At 39.2% G+C, this 24,102-nt stretch overlaps 1 protein-coding gene across 1 annotated transcript in view; it reads left to right on the top strand.

The window, feature by feature from the left end:
- Positions 1 to 24,102, top strand: part of ATP10B (ATPase phospholipid transporting 10B (putative)) — a 360,931-nt gene that overhangs the window by 35,464 nt on the left and 301,365 nt on the right. Inside the window, exon 2 of the mRNA XM_073802772.1 lies at positions 15,245 to 15,314. The gene's annotated coding sequence lies outside the window, so the exon portion shown is untranslated. The remainder of the gene's footprint in view (positions 1 to 15,244; positions 15,315 to 24,102) is intronic.

Raw genomic sequence — 24,102 nt, 5'->3', positions numbered from 1 at the left:
TTCAATGAACTCAGCAACACTTTTAATAGCATTTTTATATTTCATTGGTCCCAGGAACACCTATAGCTCAAAAATAGTACATATATGTACACAAAAATCTGATATTTATTCACTGTAACGATAATGTCTAGTTCTCACAAATTTTCAGACCCCTGACACCCATTTTCATGGCTTCGTGAATTAGGAGCGGCTAGAATGAAAAACATAAAAGATCATAATCGTAGGAACAAAGGAAAACAAAGCTGATTATAGAAGAGAAACTGGAATGGCTCACAGCCTGTGCTGAGACTGGACTGTGTACTTCTGCCTCCTTCCCTCTTCTCCCTGATTCCAGACAGCTGCTTATACCTAATCCCCTGGCCCCCAGGAGAACGGTTCCCCCAGACCGAAGAAGCAGATTGCCTTAATCCCTGGTCAGACGAAAGATTCTTTCCCCAGCATGCAGATCCTGGGCTGGTTTCTAGAACGGCTCACAAAAGGAGGCAAATTCAAAGAAGCTGCCTGGGCATTGAGAGAATTCTGTTGGCTTTTTAATGAAGTTTATCAGAGACGAAACTTCTGCATCTTTGAAGCAGAAAGGTCCAAGTCTAGAAGTTGGTATTGCTCTCTCTTGGCCTCTGCTGTGTTTGTTTTTCTAACAGATTCCTTTGTCAGAGGCACTGATTTTCTGTTCCCTAAGCTCATTAATTTCTCAACACTAATATATTTTCCTTATCCTCTAATTAGGCAACACTTCTCACCTATTTATGGTAGTGAATGCCCAGAGGCAAGGGTTGCCCCTTCATGTACGCAGAGGTCAGTCCCCACTTGCGATCTGTGCTCCCACTGTATGCATGGGCAGTGCAGGAGCCACTTATCAAAGGTGACTCACAAAAGACTCCTTTGCCCATAGGCTTTTATTCAATGCATTATACAAATATTTGAGCAACTACTGCATTCCAGGTGCTATTCTAGATACCTGGGATTTTTGCAGAAAACAAAAGACAAAAATCTCTGTCTCCCCAAATAAGTAAATTATATCATAGGTTAACACTCAGTAGATACCTAGTAGGGAAAAGCAGAGAGTGGAGTGACAGAGACTGGGAGTGTTCGAGGGTGGCAACGGAGTGGGGTGTATTTGTAAACACGGTGCTGAGAAGTTGACTGTTAATAGGGACTCGTATCAGAAAAGAATTAGCCATGCAGACGTCTGGGAGAAGAGGAATCCAGACTTTGAGGATAGTGACCAGAAGACCTTAAGGAGGGTGCGTGACTAAGGAGGTTGGTGTGGCTGAAGTTACAGGAACAAGGGGATCACAGTGAGGTTGCGTTTAGGAAAGGAATGGAGGCAGATGGTGTGAGATCTTGGGGGCCTCTGTAAGGAATTGGACTCTTAGAGTGAAAGGGGGCCAGTGCCGAGCTTTGATCAGAGGGGTGATGAGATCTCACTTGTGTTTTGTTCATTACGTGCTTACATTTCCATTCACCTAATAGTTTAAACACCAATTGAAAATTCATGCCTGAATCAATTACATTAGAGCTGGCAGGTGCTTTTTCTAATTCTGTCACTCATTCAGTGCTTACCAGCTGACATCCCTTTGTGAGATAGAGCTTTCCCTCGACAATTCTAGGTATTCGATTGCACAGGAATACATTTCCTGCTAAAAAGTAAAAATAAACACTTAGGTCATTCCCTTTAAGGACATATGTTCAAGGGAAGCTTTTTTTTTTTTTAAAAATCATCCCTCAAATAGAGACAAATGTGCCTTGTGCTTTAGAAGGGCTCTCCCACTGTTTCCTTGTTACATTGTCCTTTCTTTTTTGGATGACATTCCAGCAGGGAACCATTCCTTGAGTTAGCTGTCATCTTTTGGAGTCTCCTTTTAGGTGGTGCACCCTTGATACCAGGAAGGAAAAGAATGACCCTGGAGGAGGGGGCGTCAGTAACTCTTGCCTAGCTTTGTTGGTCAGATGAGCTCATTGTTGCATGCAGATTCTAAAGAGCAGCTGAGATTGTGCCATGTCCCTGCTCCATGATCTTCATTACTTAGTTAAATCCAAACGGCTTCACCCAGTTTTTAAGGTTCTGTGAAATCTGTGCCCAGATGACCTTAACTCCTCGATTCTTTCTCTCTCTCTTCCTCCTCCTTTGTCCCGCCTTTCCTCCCTCTCTCTCTCTCACACACATACACACGCACACACACACACATACATACACACCCCCACATTGTGAACATTATCATAGCCCCTCTAAACTACCCAACACGCCAAAACAAACTCTGTTCTATCCCATGTCAAGATTTTGTCTGGGGTATAATTTTCCCTTGGGACGTCCTCTCCAGAGTTACCTACACCTATTGAATTTCATCCTTCAAAGCCTTCAACAAATGCTCCTTCCCCAGTCTCTGCGCTAAGCAGTTCCCAAATCTGATTCCTCTTTCTCTGTGCACTCACATCCCTTTGCTATATCCCCCTCTCACTTTGTTTCTTATGATCTCAGTTGTATAAATGTTACTAATGTTCATGGCTACATCAGCCTCAGGTCTACAAATGTCTTTAGAAGTGAGGCTGGCGTACTGATGTTTTAAATTTCTCCCAGTGCTGAAAAGTTGTCTGGTTCATGGTAAGCACTCAAACATTCATGGAGAAGGATTTAAATAACAGCTGTAGCAATTTTCAAATGTCTACTTTCATTCATACATTTAACCAATACATACCAAGCACCTATTGAGTCTCAAATAATGGGTACCATGAAGACTACAAAAATGAATCAAGAAATAAATCCTGGGGCTCCCCTGGTGGTGCAGTGGTTGGGAGTCCGCCTGCCGATGCGGGGGACACAGGTTCGTGCCCCGGTCCGGGAGGATCCCACATGCCGCGGAACGGCTGGGCCCGTGAGCCATGGCCGCTGAGCCTGCGCGTCCGGAGCCTGTGCTCCGCAACGGGAGAGGCCACAACAGTGAGAGACCCGCGTACCGCAAAAAAAAAAAAAAAAAAAAAAAAGAAGAAGAAAGAAAAAAAAAGGAAGAAATCCTGGCTTTGGGCGGAGTCCAATTTAGGAGAGGGAGGACATATATGTAAAGTGCTGTATTACAAAGGAAGAAGTGCTAAAACCTAGAGAGTCAAGAACAGCAGGTTAAATTCACTCATGTTTCTCTTTGCTCTGCGACCGATATTTTCTCCAACAGCCTGTGAATCATCCTGTCACCTAGGATGAAAACAACTTCCACAAGGCCACCAGGGATTTTCTCTTGTTCCCCGGAAGAGCTGTCAGGGTCACACTGATGGCCCTCCTGGGCAGAGAACAAAGACATGGCAGGTTTTCTCTCTCTTACTAATTCAGGCTGGATTCCCTCTCAAAGGCAGTTTTACAACTTTCCTTTACACTAACAACCAGACCTTTTTTTTTCACGATTCCTCTGAATTAGGACTGACACACTTAATCTGAGGTTTAGCCAAGGTGACCATAAGCTTCAGTTTCCTCTGACTTGCCTGAGAAGTCATTTCTGGGTCCATCTGGGGTTATCAGCCAGCCCTCCAGTACATCTGGAGAGAAGACAAACACTCACTGACGAGTGTTTTCTCTAATTTCCTGCCTATTCAGACTCCACGGTCCCCATCTGGGTCAGGCAGGGTGCTACCTTCCTAGTTAGAATCACAGTGTGCTCCTTGAATCAACCCTCCTTATTAAAACAGGAGAGCTAAGAACCATCAGAACTTTGCAGTTCTCCCCCTCAGTCCTCTGCTTGCTTATTCATTCACTTACGTATTCATTTATTCAACAGATACTGATTAATCCCCTCCCTTTTTATATACTCTGCCTATTCCCAAAAGGGTCAGAGGTGGCTTGTGGGATCAAACATAATGCAAAACAGGGAAGCCGAGGATAAAAACAGAAAGGAAGGAGGAGGCATTGCCACCAGCTCCAAAGGTGGTTGGAATTCAGCCCTTGCTCTATTCTAGCAAAAAAAAAAGATGTGCTGGATTTCTGTGTTTTTCCTTTCTGCCCAGCCAAAACATGCAAAGTTGGGTGCAGAGGATAACTGTTTCCTGCAACTAAATACATTTATTGAGCATCCAGTGGAGTGCTTTGTTCTTGTATGCAAATACCTTCAGAATAAATGAAGGAATTAATTCATTAGTTCCCAAATTTTAGTTATTTGCATGCTACCTTTCAAATGTTTGCCTAACTCCATGACTGTTACTTATTTTGTAGTTTTGTCTCTTTTTTTTTTTTGCGGTACACGGGCCTCTCACTGTTGTGGCCTCTCCCGTTGCGGAGCACAGGCTCCAGACGTGCAGGCTCAGCGGCCATGGCTCACAGGCCCAGCCGCTCCGCGGCATGTGGGATCTTCCCGGACCGGGGCACGAACCCGTGTCCCCTGCATCGGCAGGCGGACTCTCAACCACTGCGCCACCAGGGAAGCCCTGTAGTTTTTTTAAAAAATTGACTTTTCAATTAATTTAAAAATACTTGTCCCTTTCATAAAGGAAATATTTATATCAAACACCATAACTAGATAGTAATGATAAAATAAATATAATTAAAAATAACATCATATTCTAAATAAACAAAACTAAAACTTGGAGCTGTGGTATCTTCCTTTGTGTTATAAGGGACATTAGGGTGTATTAATGATTAAAATCACACTAGCACCAAATTGAGGTAGCTAATTCTTTTGAGTATTCAATCCAAAATGGAAGTAAAAAAGAAAAATCTCATTATGAATATCAGGGTTACATTACCACTTTTAGGCAGCATCCTGCATTATCTCACATTGCCCAAAACCCTTTTAAGTAGCATTCCCCGACCTAGGAAAACATTGGTCAATTAAGTGAAGCTGAAATTTGTGGGCTAGAGGTTTTTTGCTACCTGGAAAATAGGAAAGCTCTTTTTGCTCCACGGCACATTAAGTTGATTTCAACAAGTAGAACTTCAGGCCGCCCACTCCTACACCCTTTGTTATCAACAAAGAATTGTTGCAGTATAGTTGGCCCCAGAAAAGAGTGTGTGTGTCTCTGTGAGGAGTTAATAATCCTGATGAGGTTTTGGAAGACTTGCTTAGGTCCAACAGCAGTGAATTACACTTATTTAACAGTATAAGGTTGCTTATAAACAATATGCTAGACAGAAAAAATGGACTATTAGTCAATTTGAAAGTCTTACAAAGTCAGGAATGTTTCTATTCACTGATTAGATGTCCTAGTATCAAGGTGCTTGGATTTAGATCTTAATTTCCTCTTCTCATACTCTGATGTACTCATCTGCCTTTTTTCTTATCACTGATGAATATCATTAAGCAAAATCATCTACTTGGTAGGTAAGAAACTGCAAGAGGTCCCAGTGACATTCAACATGTATACCAGCAATGACACCTGATTTTAATGGGCATCCAGTTTGGTTTTGTCTACTTTGACAGGTGGAATGGTCTGCTCTACCATTTCAGAACCACCACTTTCTCTTCTGTCTTGCTACAGGTTTAATTGTGGCTCCTCCCACAGTTAACTCCTAACTCCCAGTACCTCAGAATGTGACCTCATTTGGAAATAGACATGCAGATGTAATGAAGTTATGATGAGGTCATTTTGAAGTAGGTGGGCTCCTAAGCCAATACGACATGTCCTTAGACAGAGGAGAGATGTGTGCATAGAGATGTGCACAGAAGGAGAATGCCACGTGAGCATGAGGGTAGGAATCAAGATGATGGGTCTACAGGCCAAGGCACATCAAAGATTGCCAGCAAAACACTGAAGCTACGAAACAGGCATGGACCAGATTCTTTTGTCACAGCCCTCAGAAAGAACCAACCCTGCTAACAGCTTGATCTGGGACTTTGAGGCTCCAGAACTGTGAGACCCTAAATTTCTGTTGTTTAAGCCACCCACTTGTGGTACTTTGTTACAGCAGCCCTAGCAAACTCGTACATCTCTCTTTACCAATCCCACTGCAAGAGAGATGGCTTGGAAACTTAGCACCACTCTACTTTCTAAAAAGCAAGGGTTCCTTGCTGAAATAGCAAACCTCATCACTGTTATTCAATATACCACATGTACAAATGTACACTTGGAAGAGTCTTCTGGCAATTGGAAGAAAATGTGGTCTTTTATTAAAGAAGTTGCCACCAATTAGGGTATAGTTATTTAGCTGATGGGTTAATGAAAATTTTATATAATTTCAGGCACAAGTAAAAGGTTTATCTGTCTTTTAATATTCTGAGATATTATTTTAGAGAGCCTCAAGGGAAAAGCAGCACTAACTACTTAAATGAAATTTATTTTACTGATTGTTGGACCATAAATCACTACTGATCTAACATAGGAAAGTAGCCATACCTACTCTTTTAATATGCTTAATTTAAAGGGAATGGGAGCTTTCGTTAACATTTTTTAAATCCTTTACTATATATAGTCTCTGTTTTCATTTTATATGTACTTCTTTTGATAATCTGAAAAGTTTATATTTACGTTTTCATATTAAGTATAACATGAGTAGTAACTAAATTCTCTATTTCTTTAAATAGTATCTATCAACTTTCTTTCGTAAGCAGTGATAAAAACTACTGTATTTTCTCTTTTTCCCTTTATTCTTCCACCCAATTTCAGTTTCCAGTGTTATCTTTGCTAGGTTGTTTCCTTTTGTTCTGTTATCCTTCTAGCTCTTAATTCACTATTCTCAACTATAAGACATGAGGCAATCAATGTATTTATATTACATGTCTTCATTTATCCCTCTTTTCCCAACTTTTGTCAAGGTTAATAAAATGTATATTCTGCTCTGAAACAACTATCCCTGAATGACATTTAGGCTCAGTCCTGTAGTTAGATTCAGTCCTCTCCATAAATCTTTTTGCTGTAATTTTTACAATCATATATGGATGGACTGAAGTTTTTCCTCCAACAGATTTCTCAATAAAGTCTCTTGGGAACAATATTCCCTTAGTTCTTCCATGTTCAAAATAGTTTGGCTGGGTTTAAAGTTCCAAACCATATTTTCTGTCCCTGAGAATATAATAGGCAATGCTGCCTGTCTTTCAGCATTTGTTGAAGCTATTTCCCCAACTTTTCTGGGGCTTGAATTGTTTTTCCTTTGGCTTCCCAATGGATTCCCCCTTTTTGTTTTGACATCCAGTAACTTTTTTATGGTATGTCATAATGTTGGCCATTCTGTGCTACTTCTTTCTTGGAATATAGAGGGTCCTTTCTTTTTTCATTTTTTTTTAACATCTTTATTGGAGTATAATTGCTTTACAATGTTGTGTTAGTTTCTGCTGTATAACAAAGTGAATCAGCTATATGCATACATATATCCCCATATCCCCTCCCTCTTGCATTTCCCTCACCCTCTCCCCATCCCGCCCCTCTAGGTGGTCACAAAGCACCGAGCTGATCTCCCTGTGCTCTGCGGCTGCTTACCACTAGCTATCTATTTTACATTTGGTAGCATATATAAGTCCATGCCACTCTCTCACTTCATCCCAGCTTACCCTTCCCCCTCCCCATGTCCTCAAGTCCATTCTCTACGTCTGCATCTTTATTCCTGTCCTGCCCCTAGGTTCATCAGAACAATTTTATTTTTAGACTCCATGTATATGTGTTAGCATACAGTATTTGTTTTTCTCTTTCTAACTTACTTCACTCTGTATGACAGACTCTAGGTCCATCCACCTCACTACAAATAACTCAGTTTCATTTCTTTTTATGGCTGAGTAATATTCCATTGTATATACATGCCACATCTTCTTTATCCATTTATCTGTCGATGGACACTTAGGTTGCTTCCATGTCCTGGCTACTGTAAATAGAGCTGCAATGAACATTGGGGTACATGACTCTTTTTGAACTATGTTTTATTCAGGGTATATGCCCAGTAGTGGGATTGCTGGATCATATGGTAATTCTATTTTTAGTTCTTTAAGGAACCTCCATACTGTTCTCCATAGTGGCTGTATCAATTTACATTCCCATCAACAATGCAGGAGGGTTCCTTTTTCTCCACAGCCTCTCCAGCATTTATTGTTGGTAGATTTTTTGATGATGGCCATTCTGACTGGTGTGAGGTGATACCTCATTGTAGTTTTGATTTGCATTTCTCTAATGATTAGTGATGTCTACAATCCTTTCATGTTGGCATGAAATTAATTCTTAATTATTTTCATTCTTTTTATTCTGCTCCGTGATAGTTATTTCCACCATTTTCTCTTCCAGCCCACTTATCCATTCTTCTGCCTCAGTTATTCTGCTATTGATTCCTTCTAGAGTATTTTTAATTTCAGTTATTGTGTTGTTCATCATTGTTTGTTTGCTCTTTAGTTCTTCTAGATCCTTGTTATATGTTTCTTGTTTTCTCCATTCTGTTTCTGAGATTTTGGATCATCTTTACTATCATTACTCTGAATTCTTTTTTCAGGTAGGTTGCCTATTTCATCTTCATTTATTTGGTCTTGTAGGTTTTTATCTTGCTTCTTCCTCTGTAACATATTTTTTTGTCCTTTCATTTTTTTTTTTCTTTTGATGGGTGGGGCTGTTTTCCTGTCTTACTCGTTCTTTGGCCTGAGGTGTCAGGCACTGGAGTTTGCAGGCAGTTGGATAGAGCTGGGTCTTGGTGCTGAGATTAGGACCTCCAGGAGGCCTGACTCCAGTTAATATTCCCTGGGGTCTGAGGTTCTCTGTTAGTCCTGTGGTTTGGACTTGGAGCTCCTACCACAGGAGCTTGGGCCTGACCTCTGGCCTGGGAACCATGATCCTGCAAGCCAATTGCTGGGGGTTCTTCCAGTCCCCTTAGGTGTCTGTGGTCCCCCACCAGTGCCTTGTAGGTGCCCTAGTTTTCTAGAGTTTCCTTTCAAACTTCATATTCAAGTTTTTTTCTATGTCTGAGAAATTTTCTTCAATTATAATCCTTAACATTTGCTTTAATTGCCTATTTCCATTTCTTCATCACGGGCTTCAATTATACACATCTTTTATAACCACATCTGTCTTTGATACCAGTAATTTCTCTCACTAATCTTTTTAACTTTTCCCATTCTAGTATTCTGTGGTTTACTGCATTTATAGCAATTTTTGATCTCCCTTGTGTTGCTTCCCAGTTCAGATTCATTTTTGTGTTGGCTTCAGTTTTATCTTCTGTTTCTTTCCTTAAACCAATCAGCTCTATTCTTTTTTTCCTTTTGTATTCTTACAATAGTTCTCTAGGTCCTAGAGGTCTGACTTGATCTCTGAATTTTAGTGATCATCATTTCATGAGGTGGTTTGTTGTGCTGTTTTCACAGTGAAAACTCAATCACAACTTGATCTTCTCCATGGCAATATTTTTTTTATTGTGTTCATTATTTTCAGTTGTTTTTCCTGTTCCATTCTCTTTTTGCGCTTCATAGTATCTATCTATAAAAGTGACAACTTTTATGAAGATTTCTTTGTGATTACCCATATTTGAATAAGATTCCTTGTTTCTGTACCAATTATTTGCAGGAGGTTTTTATGAGGAGGTGCTAGGAAGAATTTTAAATGGAAGGTTTTGTTAGTAAGTTTGTTCAGACTTTTCTTTTTCTAGCTGAAAAAATAAACAATTATAGGACTATTTCCTATCCCACGGCACTTTTTCCTTGAAATTAGGCATTTGTATGATTCTTATTGTTAGTCCTACTCTCTCAGCTTCTCTTAGCCAGACAGGAAGGGAGAGTGAGATGATAAATGATGGTAGCCTAGAAGATAAATTAGATTGTCCAATTCTCATATTGGTAGGGGAAAATGAGAGCTATTAGGTAGGGTATTTGAGTTTACAGTTGGGATGGGTAGAGTATAGTGTTAACAACAACTGCCGTTGAGTATTCATTATGCCAGATATGGTATATACACACACATGAGATAGAGATATATAGAGAGAGGAAATTTGTAATCATGTAAAATAGCTATCATTTTGCTTTTTTTTTTTTCAGAAGAAGAAATTTAAGGCTAGTATCTTAAGCCTAAGAGATTAAGTAGTTTTACAAAGTCAAATAACCAGGAAAAGGTGGCAGAAGTAAAATTAGACCCAGGACTGCATGAATCAATCTCAATGCACATTCATAACGTCACTGACTCTGCAGTAGTTGATACATTTTTAACCCTTAAAGAAATCACTTGGCTTCCCTACTTAATTAATGCAATTGAATAATTATAGATTGGATGGGTATTAATATATCTCTGGCTTCATCTACTACTGAGGGCCCCAAATCTTGATTCTCTTAATCTGTATAGGTATAGTGGTATGAATTCCAGGATTCTCCTCACCAAGTATTCCTGGGAATTTAAAGCCATGCCTAATGTTTAATCCCAATAAATGCTAGTCCTTACCAATTTGTAGGTCTTAGAAAAAGTCAGTTATCTTCCCAAAGCTTAGGGTAGTATCATGTAGTTGATTTGTTGAGGAGAAAAACATTTCTTTATAAACTTATGATAATTCAACATCTGACTTCCAGATCAGAGAGAGATACTTATGCCTTTTTTTTTTTTTTTTTTTTTTTGCGGTACGTGGGCCTCTCACTGTTGTGACCTCTCCCGTTGCGGAGCACAGGCTCAGCGGCCATGGCTCACGGGCCCAGCCGCTCCGCAGCATGTGGGATCTTCCCGGACCGGGGCACAAACCCGTGTCCCCTGCATCGGCAGGCGGACTCTCAACCACTGCGCCACCAGGGAAGCCCGCCTTTTTTATATAAGTAAAACAAGAAATTTTAGGTGGTGTGTTTTCATATTGGAAATGTGAATATGTTATCATATGCGTGTATGCCTTACAATGAGGTTGTTGGAGAAGATGCAGGGTTTTAGTGGGGGGGGTTTGGTGTATATGATTTTGTCTAAAGAAAAGCATAAACTTCATAGCAGTGGTTTCAGCAAGTGAAATGTTGAGTGCAGATAGGGAAATTAAATAAAGCCTTGTGAACTCTGTGATGATGTTTACTTGTAAATTTAAGTATGAGAAAAAGAGTAAATGGGATCAAATTAAATGTAGTTTTCCCTGAGAAATATTAACCAGCTAGTCAACATGTTCAAGTGGATTGGGAAGCCAGAGAATTTGAGCAAAAAGTCAAATAAGTACTGACTTTTTGTGTAAAATTAGCTGCTGTTCCACCCCAGATGTGGTGATAGTCTGGCAACTTCTCTTGATGAGGAAAGGTTGTTGTTACTTATGTACAGAAGTTTCAGAAGGCAGACCAGATACATCTGTGCAAACCAGGCTCAACACTCCTCTAGCCTGTGATGCTCAGGATTTGGCTGGCTTTCACAGTTCTTGGGGATATAACCCTTTAGCTCTGTTAAATTGCATGTATGCAGTGCAATAAGAAGCCAATGTCATAAAGTGTACTTGAGAACCTCTAATATGAGGAGTAATATTAGCATATACCTTGAGTTCTAAGATGCTACCAATTATACACTGCATTGTAAATTTAATAATAGCATTTGGAGATTAAAAATATATCATTAAAGGTAAATATCAAGTGTAAGAGGCACCGCAATTTCAGAAACATTAGAATGTGAAAAAGTAAGAATATATAGTAATATGAGCTTTGATCTTATGAAACTAATCTGAATGGATCCTTTCCAAAGAATTTAAAGAAAATAAAAATACGAAGGATAGTGGAATATTAGTCACTACTGAGGTTGATGGAAAATCAAACGTGGACCTGTCATCCTATACTCTTTGGCCCAATTCAAAGTTAGTTACAATGGAGAATTGTGGGAAGGGCCATTTATGGACATACAGTTGAGGAGTCTCTATCTGATGTTACTGATGTGATTGCAGAGATGGGATTTGTATCCTACACAGTCACCAAAAGTCAAGGCAGACCCTGGAAATCAGAAACAAGACCCACATCAATACGATATACAGATGACAAAGTGAAGGAGACAACAAATGGAAGAGGCAAGGAAGTGACAGCAAGAATTCGGGGCTGCTGACTATTAAAGTAGTAGAATGGAGAAAAATTCTGGAGTTTTTCAACAAGAGTTTGGAAGTCTTTCCCAAGGCTATTTGCATAAAAACTCTCCCTAGCAAAACATTTGGTGCCTGGACTTTTCTTCCTGTTGAGGCACAATCTGAGATACCCTCACATCTGATACCTCTGCTTCCACTATGCTATTCAGGAAAGGCATCAAGGAGACATCAAATCAAATACTTGAGTCTACTAAAACTGTAGACTGACCTTGGACCAAAGTCCCAGGAGACACTTTATATACCACTGTTTATAATCATGGTTTGAATGTTCCAGCCTTTGGCCAAACCATGATAACATGAAAGTTATCAGAAAGTCCATCCTCCATTACCTTTCTCCGTCCATATCTTTGATAATAGAAGAATATTAAAAGGTAATAGAAATAAGGCATAGGTTTATTTGGGCTCCTGTTAGTCAGTGAATAATGCTTTGCGATTTACGGGCCTTAGACATACCCATACAAAAGGACAGCTTGAGGAGTCTTAGAACATTTTAAGGGGGGTTCTCATCCCACTCCATATACCTGTGGTAACTGTATGTAAGTCTACTGCTAACTTACATAAAACAGTCAATTGATTTAAAAGGGCTGGAGGAGAGAATCAAGTTTCTTTCCCTGGTCAGTCCACTGACAAGTAATTACTGATTCCTTATATTAAGCTCAGGCTGGTGACACAAAGACTGTATAAGAAGCAAGCTGTAATTCCTGCAGAAGAGTTACCTAAATTCCAGTTGGAGACAATATTATGCAACAGTTTACATTCCAAGCAGTCTTTAATTAGCAGTTAAATTGTGTTTGTGAAACAAATTTTATTTTTTGCTCATGCATCATTTGTCACTCTGTTCCACATCATGCTCACTCTGTAACTCTGGCTGACAAAAGCTCTGCCATTTGGAAGGTTTGGTGGTCATGTCAACAAGGACAGAACATGGAGAACCACACACATCAGCTCAAATGCTTCCGCCTGGAAGCATCACACGTCACTTCCACTCTTACTTTTTTGGCCACCACAGGTCACATGGCCATGCATTTCTTTCTTTTTTTTTTTTTTAATTTTAAATTTATTTATTTATTTTTGGCTGTATTGGGTCTTTGTTTCTGTGCGAGGGCTTCCTCTGGTTGCGGCAAGCGGGGGCCATTCTTCATCGCGGTGCGCGGGCCTCTCACTGTCGCGGCCTCTCCTGTTGCGGAGCACAGGCTCCAGACACGCAGGCTCAGTAGTTGTGGCTCACAGGCCCAGTTGGTCCGTGGCATGTGGGATCCTCCCAGGCCAGGGCTCAAACCCGTGTCCCCTGCATCGGCAGGCAGACTCTCAACCACTGTGCCACCAGGGAAGCCCCATGCATTTCTCTAAGGCACAGGAAAGGGCGATCCTCCTAAGTGCCCAGAAGTAGAGGAGGGTTGACTGTTGGTGACCAGGAGCAATGACCACCATAGGAAGTGAGCACAGAAGCAGTGAGAACAAGAGAGAGCAGGCAAGAGAAGAGATAGCCTGGACTCAAGCAGTAGAAATGGAAGATTTGTTGTACAGTGGAGGCTAACCCAACATTGTAAAGCAACCATACTCCAATAAAAATTAATAAAAAAGTAAAATAAAAATAAAAAATTCACAGAAAAAAAAGAAATGGAAGAAATGAATAGATTTGAGAGACATTCAAGAGTCACACAGAATTCTGTATCTGTCCTAATTTCTTATCTTAAAAAACAAACAAACAAAAAACAATCAAAATAACAGGCAGGGCTTCCCTGGTGGTGCAGTGGTTGAGAGTCCACCTGCTGATGCAGGAGACGTGGGTTCGTGCCCCAGTCCGGGAGGATCCCCCATTCCGCGGAGCGGCTGGGCCCATGAGCCATGGCCGCTGAGCCTGTGCATCTGGAGCCTGTGCTCTGCAACGGGAGAGGCCACAGCAGTGAGAAGCCCACGTACCGCAAAAAAAAAAAATAATAATCAGGCAAAATGGAGAGATGTTTGTCAAAGAGTACAAACTTCTAATTATAAGATGAGTAAGTTCTGAGGATCTAACAGACAGCATGGTGACTATAGTTAATAACATAGAATTGTTTACTTGAAAGTCACTAAGAGAGTATCTCTTAAGTGTTCTTACCATACACAGAAAAATGGTAACTACATGAGGTGATGGATGTGGTAATTAGCTTGATTGTGGTAATCATTTCACTATGGATACATATATTAAACCATCATTTTGTGTACCTTACATATATACAATTTTTATTTGTCAATTATACCTCAAAACTGTTGATAAAAAGTTGTGATTATAAAGAATCCAAAAGGAGGCAGACCAATGAGAATAAAGAAATTTGAGTAGGCTTCTTGAACAAAATGTAAAAGATGTCTGTCGATAAAATCATCATTCACAGATGTATGTATGTGTTCTCATTTTGTGCTTGCAACTGCAGCAGGTGCTCTTTCTGTTCTTTATTTTATTGCCCACACATAAATTTTTTTATTATGACTGTCATAATAATGGTTAATCTGTATTTAAAGTTCAAAGAGTACCACACACTCTACATGCATTGCCTATGAATTAGGTGGTGGTATTGTCCCACATTATAGGTGAGGTCATTAAGTCTTAAAGAGATAAAGTAACTTGCTTAAGAAACCAGCTAGTAGGGAATCAGGATTTGAACCCAGAACTTCTTAACTTAAAAGCCCTGGCTCCTAACCATGATCACACACTACCTCTTTGGTCGCTACTGAAATTAGACAGGTGATAAGTTTGTGCTTCATTTAAGTCTTTGATTATCCTCCAGAGTGACATTGTAGAAACCTAATTTTACCAGATGACACAATTCCAGCTATATCATGAAATTCTCAAAGACATAATAACCAAGGTTCATGTGGATTGAAATTAAAAAGAAAATCAGAATAATGCAAGTCCCACTGAAATGTAAGGAGGGTGGGAATATGTGCTATGAAATCACAGAGCAAATGGTAGGCCATTCTGGGAATCATGGCATTCAAAAACTCAAATGTTCGAAACCAAAAATATAGAACAGCTTATAGTCCATTTTGTCTTTTAACTGAGACTTCATAACATGAATGACCCTGGCAGTCCGTGGTGATAAAAGCGATGACAGTGGCCTTGGCACAAATAAGGCTAACAGTTGTACATGTGCAAAGAATGGGAATGAGCATTCATTAAATGCCAGACACTGTGCAAAGACTATAAAATATTTTATGTTGGGTGTGTATGAAAGCAATTATTGTGATGTAAGCTATAGTGAATCAATCTTTCATCTACTGAAATGAGATTTTTCCTTATCTTTGTCATTACAGATATTGACACAAATTATTTTAAAGAAGAAAAGCAACAACACCATTTCCATAGTTGGTATTCCGTTGTTTGGTAAGTTTCCCTTTTTAGATATTTCCTTCCATGATATTTTATTTTAGAAATATGATTATGATATATGTTAGTTGCTTGTGCCTGTTTAGAATCCCTGACTTCCTTCTAATTAGATAACCCCTTTTTCTTATGAATAATATATTCAGTGTGGTTAAAAGACTTTGGCACAGAGTATGTCATGGGCTGCTGTGGATGGGTACCTAATCCAGAGTGAACCAGTTAGAGGTTTTCCTGGGACTTTGGCAAAATAAAATGTGTCAGGAAAGACCTTCTAATGAGGCTTATAGGCTGAGTCAATATGTGTCTGGAGTTTCCAAAGGCCATCTGGCCCACCACACAGAAAAAGCCAGACTAAAACATGCAATTATTAGAGCCCTTGGATCTCTGAACATTCCAGTTCTGTGAGCCAATAAATTTCCCGTTTTGCTAAAGTAAATGGGTAGAAAACAGTTGGATAGAAATACAGTGATCATGGTGACCTCACTGAGACAGTGTGAAGTGGCAAAAATATACTGGATTAGAAGTTATAAAATAGTCTTGACGGTCACCTTGACTCATGACCCTCCTTAACCTTCCTGAGTCTCTGTCTCCTTTATCTGTGATATGCTAATATTGGAAGACTTAAAATCTGAGGCCCTATTTCATCTTAAGCTGTTATTCCAAGTTGATTGCTTTAACTCCATGAGTTCCTAGTTACCTCTCACCTAGAAGCCATAGGAAGTGGTGAGCCACACACACTGCTTATCAGTACGTTTAGCTAATGCAAGGCTTTTATTTCTAGATGAAGATCCCAGCTCTCTCTTCCCAGGTCTCGCTCCACCTCTGTCCCAAGCAGCTACCTTGCAAATGTGTATTGTTAGACAACCACAGGGCCTGCACAACAATGCATTTTTGGCTCTGAAACAATCCATCCCTTCTACCTGGAAGGTCAACTTGAGTACCAGCATTTGATGGAGAGAAAATCATGTACAAAGGCCACTATGAGATGTCTCTTACTTATGTCTTTTTTTTCCTTTATACTCATGGAATACCTATTCCAATCAATGATTTCTGCACAAATGCACAATGCAAACTTGGAATTCTTTTGAAAGGGTGATTCACATCTATTACACTGAAACATAAGCACATGTGTTTCAGTCAACTGAGACTAGAAATTCCACTCTAAACTAGTAGCTAAATCATAATTCTGGTGAATGTTCTGTACTATTTGTCATTGACCTCCCATACTAAGTCAGAAGTGTTATACGTGGAGATCAGCATGTCTTTGGATTTCAGTGTGTACACATTATTAAAACTGTACAATTTTAGGAAACCCTGTGATTCAGCCTACTGACATGCTGCTATGCTTCAAGTTGCTCAGGAAGAATCCCAGTTCTCTGTGTTTGAAAATAAAGATTAAACCTCACACTAAGACCAAGAACTTATTTGAAAATTAAAAGATGTCATAATTACTGGATACAGACATAACAAGACCAGTACTATAGATTGGCAAGTGATTTCTCCTAGTCAGCTCCTGTTACACCTACCTGTCATCAATTGACTTTACCGCCAGTGTACCCAGATATTAACAGATGGGTTTCATTCAGTGTGAATAGTCACCATGTGTAAGCTCGGTAGATACTTACGTATCTAGCTATACATAACTCTCAAAAGATCCTAGACATACACAAAGATGTTTATGTGACTTATAAGCAGTTTTTTTTATTATTAGCCTAAACTGGTGTCTCCTTAGCAATTTGTTTTCTGGGAACCTTGAGTTAATTTGCCATGTAAGCAGAGGGAGCTTGAAAGCCTCAGTATGTCAGAGAGTTTGACAATCTCTAAAGTTGCAACTTGGATATTCTAAAATTCTCCCCTAAATCTGATCAACAATGTATTGAAGTTAAATACACTTGCAAAATTTTATACCGTTTCTCTTTTCCCAGTTATATTTAAGAGACCTTTTGCTCTTATTTAGAATAATAAGCTGCAGAGGTCCAGTCTATTGTGTATGGGATGAGGCAGTGGAAGGAGCGCTGGGCTAGCATGTTCCTTACCTCTGTCACTTCTTTGTGCTTGGTCTATTAAGGTAACCTCCTGACTGTTCTGGCTCCAGTATTTCCCCTTAATGATTCATTCTAACTAACATCAAATGTATTTTCAAAATTGACAGGTGCCTCCATATCACCATCCCAATTAAAAACCTCCCATGGGCTGCTTGCTGCCCCTAGAATTAATAATGCTAGCAGTAGTAACATTAATAATTATGAGAGCCAACACTCACTGGATTTACTCTATGCTAGGCACTATGTGATGTACTTTACATATACTTTCTCCTTTAATCTTCACAATGACTCCCTAAAAGTTCACGGTTGTGGAAACTGGGGCCCAGAAAGGTCAGGTAATTTATCCAAGATCACATAGCTAGTGTGTGATGGAACTAAGACCCAAACTCACATCTGTCTGATTGAAGTTTATACGTTCAGCCATGATACTATTCTGCCTCTTCTTCCTAATGAAGCACAGACTCCTTGGCCAGTCTTTCCTAGAATGGAAGCCTTTCATTTGTTCTCATAAATCTCTTGTTACTATTTGATACACACCCTTTTCTCCAGCTCAGCTTCCTCTTTATTCTTTTTTTGAAAGTCATATTCCATCTTTCAGCTCTTTGGTTTTTCCATTTCTCCCAACTTTCCCACTTTTGCTCTTTCTTTTCACCTTTATGTATTGCACCCATTCGTGGCATCCTCAGTCATTCACTGAACAGGTCATTATCACTAAGCACCTGCTGGTCAGTCACTATCCCTGTCTTCCATAAACTCACTGACCAGTGGGAGCATCAAATACGGGGTGAGGAGGTCCATTCCACAGTAGACGTAGCTGAAAAAAATGAAAGTGGCCCTATTCCAGTGCCTAGTGCTTAAAAAAGTATTGGTAAAGAATCAAAGTCCTAATTACTTCATTAAATCTCATGTATTCAGGGGTGAGTAATCTTATTTCTCCCAGGTAAATTGTAAACTGCTTGAGCATAAAACAAAGCCCTGTGTTTCTTCTGTATCACTTTCCCTTAAGAAATTCACTTAAAGTAGTCCTACCTACTTTCTCTAAGGAAATTCTTTGTGGCATGAGTGTATTAAGTAAGATGAATGTCTAGATCTGTGTGTATACTTGCAAATATATTCAAGGTTATTGTATTGAAGGATAGAAGCAGTGCAATAGGAACCAGGAATTTAAGGATCAAGACTAAGAGCCATTGGGCTTCCCTGGTGGTGTAGTGGTTAAGAATCCGCCTGCCAATGCAGGGGACACAGGTTAGATCCCTGGTCCGGGAAGATCCCACGTGCCGCGGAGCAACCAAGCCCGTGCGCCACAGCTACTGAGCCTGAGCTCTAGAGCCCGCAAGCTGCGACTACTGAAGCCCGCATGCCTAGAGGCCGTGCTCTGCAACAAGAGAAACCACCGCAGTGAGAAGCCCGTGCACTGCAACGAAGAGTAGCCCCCACTTGCCGCAACTAGAGAAAGCCTGCAAGCAGCAACGAAGACCCAACACGGGCAAAAATATAAATAAATAAATAAATAAATTTATTTTTTTTAAAAAAAGACTAAGAGCCATTGATGGATGTGTGCCATTTGATAAATATACTCTCTGATGATAGGAGTGATGATTTCTGCCTTTTTGACTTCATAGAATTACTGTTAAGCCAGTTAGGTAAGTGACATCAAAGGCTTTATGAAATATATCTTCTATCAGTGATTCTTACAGTGTGGTCTGAGGATCCCTAGAGGGTCCCTGTATCAGAGTTCAGTCAGACGAACAGAACCAGTAGGTGATATATATTAAGAGATTTATTGCAAGGAATTGGCTTACATGATCATTGGGCTGGCTACGCAAGTGTGACCTCCATAGGGTAGGCCATCGGGCAGGCCAGGCTGGAATTCTCAAGCATGAGCTGCGACTGCTATCTACAGACGGAATTTTGTTCTTCAGGGAAGACACAACTCTGCTTCCAAGGCCTTTCAGCTGATCAAATCAGGCCCTATTTAAGGTGGACCGATTATGGACTTTAATCACACCTACAAAATACCTTCACAACACTGAGACTAGTGCTTGATTGAATAACCGGGGGCTGTAGCATAGCCAAGTTGACACATAAAACTAATCACAGTTCTCAAAGGTCTTTTGGGGGATCCATGAGTCCTCCCTTTTATAACTATGTATAAAGCTGGATTTTTCTTCAGGTATTTGAACACAAGAGCATGATGCAACAGAATGAATGGATAAACAGATATGAGAATCCAGCTGTCCTCTAATCCAAATGGTAATGAGATTTAGAAAAATTCTCACTAATTTTTTTGTTGGGAAATACAGTTATTTTTTGTTAAAATGTTATATATTAACATGTAACAAATATATTATTTTTTTAACATCTTTATTGGAGTATAATTGCTTTACAATGGTGTGTTAGTTTCTGCTTTATAACAAAATGAAACAGTTATATGTATACATATGTTCCTATATATCTTCCCTCTTGTGTCTCCCTCCCTCCCACCCTCCCTATCCCACACCTCTAGGTGGTCACAAACCACCAAGCTGATTTCCCTGTGCTACGTGGCTGCTTCCCACTAGCTATCTGTTTTACGTTTGGTAGTGTATATATGTCCATGCCACTCTCTCACTTTGTCACAGCTTACCCTTCCCCCTCCCCATATCCTCAAGTCCATTCTCTGGTAGGTCTGTGTCTTTATTCCTGTCTTGCCCCTAGGTTCTTCATGACCTTTTTTTCCTTAGATTCCATATATATATGTGTTAGCATACGGTATTTGTTTTTCTCTTTCTGACTTACTTCACTCTGTATGACAGAATGTAGGTCCATCCACCTCACTACGAATAACTCAATTTCATTTCTTTTTATGGCTGAGTAATATTCCATTGTATATATGTGCCACATCTTTATCCATTCATCTGTCAGTGGACATTTAGGTTGGTTCCATGTCCTGGCTATTGTAAATAGTGCTGCAGTGAGCATTGTGGTGCATGTCTCTTTTTGAATTATGGTTTTCTCAGGGTATATGTCCAGTAGTGGGATTGCTGGGTCATATGGTAGGTCTATTTTTAGTTTTTAAGGAACCTCCATACTGTTTTCCATAGTGGTTGTATCAATTTACATTCCCACCAACAGTGTAGGAGGGTTCCCTTTTTCACCACACCCTTTCCAGCATTTATTTTTTCTAGATTTTTTGATGATGGCCATTCTGACTGGTGTGAGGTGATACCTCATTGTAGCTTTGATTTGCATTTCTCTAATAATTAGTGATCTTGAGCATCTTTTCATGTGTCTCTTGGCCATCTGTATGTCTTCCTTGGTGAAATGTCTGTTTAGGTCTTCCTCCCAATTTTTAACTGGATTATTTGTTTTCCTGATATTGAGCTCCATGAGCTGTTTGTTTATTTTGGAGATTAATCCTTTGTCTGTTGTTTCATTTGCAAATATTTTCTCCCATTCTAAGGGTTGTCTTTTTGTCTTGTTTATGGTTTCCTTTTCTGTGCAAAAGCTTTTAAGTTTAATTAATCTCATTTGTTTATTTTTGTTTTTATTTCTGTTACTCTAGGAGGTAGGTCAAAAAAGTTCTAACCACCTTGCTATGGTTTATGTCAAAGGGTGTTTTTCCTATGTTTTCCTCTAAAAGTTTTATAGTGTCTGGTCTTAAATTTATGTCTTTAATCCATTTGGAGTTTATTTTTGTGTATGGTGTTGGGGAGTGTTCTAATTTCATTCTTTTACATGTAGCTGTCCAGTTTTCCCAGAACCACTTATTGAAGAGGTGGTCTTTTCTCCATTGTAAGTTCTTGCCTCCTTTGTTGTAAATTAGGTGCCCATATATGTGTGGGTATATCTCTGGTCTTTCTATCCTGTACCGTTGATCTATATTTCTGTTTTTTGTGGTAGTACCATACTGTCTTGATTACTGTAGCTTTGTAGTATAGTCTGAAGTCAGGGAGCCTGATTCCTCCAGCTCCTTTTTTCTTTCTCAAGATTGCTTTTTCTATTCGGGGTCTTCTGTGTTTCCATACGAACTGTAAGATTTTTTTTCCAATTCTGTGAAGAATGCCATTGGTAGTTAGATAGAGATTGCATTTAATCTGTAGACTGCTTTGGGTAGTATAGTCATTTTCACAATATTGTTTCTTCCAATCCAAGAACATGGTATATTTCTCCATCTGTTTATGTCATCTTTGCTTTCTTTCATCAATATTTTATAGTTTTCTGAGTACAAGTCTTTCGCCTCCTTAGGTAGGTTTATTCCTAGGTATTTTATTCTTCTTGTTGTGATGGTAAATGGAATTGTTTCCTGAATTTCTCTCTCTGATTATTTTGTTGGTGGTGTATAGGAATGCCAGTGATTTCTGTGCATCAGTTTTGTATCCTGCAGCCTTACCAGATTCATTGATTAGTTCTAATAGTTTTCTGGTGGCATCTGTAGGATTTTCTATATATAATATCATGTCATTGGCAAATAGTGACAGTTTTACTTCTTATTTTCCAATTTGCATTCCTTTTATTTCTTTTTCTTCCCTGATTGCTGTAGCTAGGACTTCCAAAACTATGTTGAATAAGAGTGGCAACAGTGGATATCCTTGTCTTGCTCCTGATCCTAATGGAAATGCTTTCAGTTTTTCACCATTGAGTATGATGCTTGCTGTGGGTTTGTCATATATGGCCGTTATTATGTTGAGGTAGGTTCCCTCTGTGCCCATTTCTGGAGAGTTTTTACCATAAATGGGTGTTGAATTTTGTCGAAAGCTTTTTCTGCATCTATTGAGATGATCATATGGTTTTTATTCCTTAATTTGTTAATGCAGCATATCAAAATGATTGATTTGCATATATTGAAGCATCCTTGCATCCCTGGAATAAAGCCCACTTGATCATGGTGTATGATCCTTTTAATGTGCTGTTGGATTCTGATTGTTAGTATTTTGTTCAGGATATTTGAATCTATGTTCATCAGTGATATTGGTCTATAATTTTCTTTTTTGTGATATTGTTTTCTGGTTTTGGTATCAGGGTGATGGTGGCCTCATAGAATGAATTTGGGAGTGTTTCTCCCCCTGCAGTTTTTTGGAAGAGTTTGAGAAGGATGGGTGTTAGCTCTTCTCTAAATATTTGGTAGAATTCGCCTGTGAAGCCATTGGGTCCTGGACTTTGTTTGTTGGAAGATTTTTAATTATGGTTTCAATTTCATTCCTTGTGATAGGTCTGTTTATATTTTCTAATTCTTCCTGGTTCAGTCTTGAAAAATTGTATCTTTCCAAAAATTTGTCCATTTCTTCGTGGTTGTCCATAAATTCAAAGAAAAAGTATTAAAGGCAGTGAGGGAAAAACAAAACATAACATACAAAGGAATCCCCATAAGGTTATCAGCTGATTTTTCAGTGGAAACTCTGCAGGCCAGAAGTGGGTGGAAGGATATACTTAAAGTGATGAAAGAGAAAAACCTACAACCAAGATTACTCTACCCAGCAAGTTATCTCATTCAGATTCAATGGAGAAGTCAAAAGCTTTTCAGGCAAACAAAAGCTAAGAGAATTCAGCACCACCAAACAAGCTTTACAACAAATGCTAAAGAAACTTCTCTATGCGGGGAAACAGAGAGAAGAAAAAGACCCACAAAAACAAACCCACAACAATTAAGAAAATGGTAATAGGCACATACATATCGATAATAACCTTGAATGGAAATGGAATAAATGCCCTGACCAAAAGACACAGACTGGCTGAATGGATACAAAAACAAGACCCATATATATGCTGTCTACAAGAGACCCACTTCAGACCTAGGGACACATACAGACTGAAAGTGAGGGGATGGAAAAAGGTATTCCATGCAAATGGAAATCAGAAGAAAGCTGGAGTAGCAATACTTGTATCAGATAAAATAGACTTTAAAATAAAGACTGTTACAAGTGATAAGAAGGGACACTACATAATGATCAAGGGATCAATCCAAGAAGAAGATATAAAAATAAATGTTTATGCACCCAACATAGGAGCACCTCAATACATAAGGCAAATGCTAACAACCATGAAAGGAGAAATTGACAGTAACACAATAATAATATGGAACTTTAACACCCCACTTACACCAATGGACAGATCATCCAAACAATAAATAAGGAAACACAGGCTTTAAGTGACACAATAGACCAGATCTAATTCATATTATAGAACATTCCACCCAAAAGTGGCAGAATACACTTTCTTCTCACATGCACATGGAACATTCTCCAGGATAGATCACATCTTGGGTCACAAATCAAGCCTCAGAAAAATTAAGAAATTTGAAATCGTATCAAGCATCTTTTCTGACCACAACGCTATGAGATTGGAAATCAATTACAGGAAGAAAACTGTAAAAAACACAAATACTTGGAGGCTAAACATTGTGCTACTAAATAACCAAAAGATCACTGAAGAAATCAAAGAGGAAATAAAGAAAATACATAGAAACAAATGACAATGAAAACATGACAACCGAAAATGTATGGGATGCAGCAAAAGCAGTTCTAAGAGGGAAGTTTATAGCAATTCAATCTCACCTCAAGAAACAAGAAAAATCTCAAACAATTTAACCCTACACTTAAAACAGCTAGAGAAAGAAGAATAAAGTAAACCCAAAGTCAGTAGAAGGAAAGAAATCATAAAGATCAGAGCAGAAATAAATGAAATAGAAACAAAGAAAACAATAGCAAAGATCAATAAAACTAGAAGCTGGTTCTTTTGAGAAGCTAAACAAAATTGATAAACCC

Source organism: Tursiops truncatus, chromosome 3 (assembly GCF_011762595.2).
Source record: "Tursiops truncatus isolate mTurTru1 chromosome 3, mTurTru1.mat.Y, whole genome shotgun sequence".
Taxonomy (NCBI): Eukaryota; Metazoa; Chordata; class Mammalia; order Artiodactyla; family Delphinidae; genus Tursiops; species Tursiops truncatus.
This window is presented reverse-complemented; position numbering and strand designations above follow the sequence as displayed.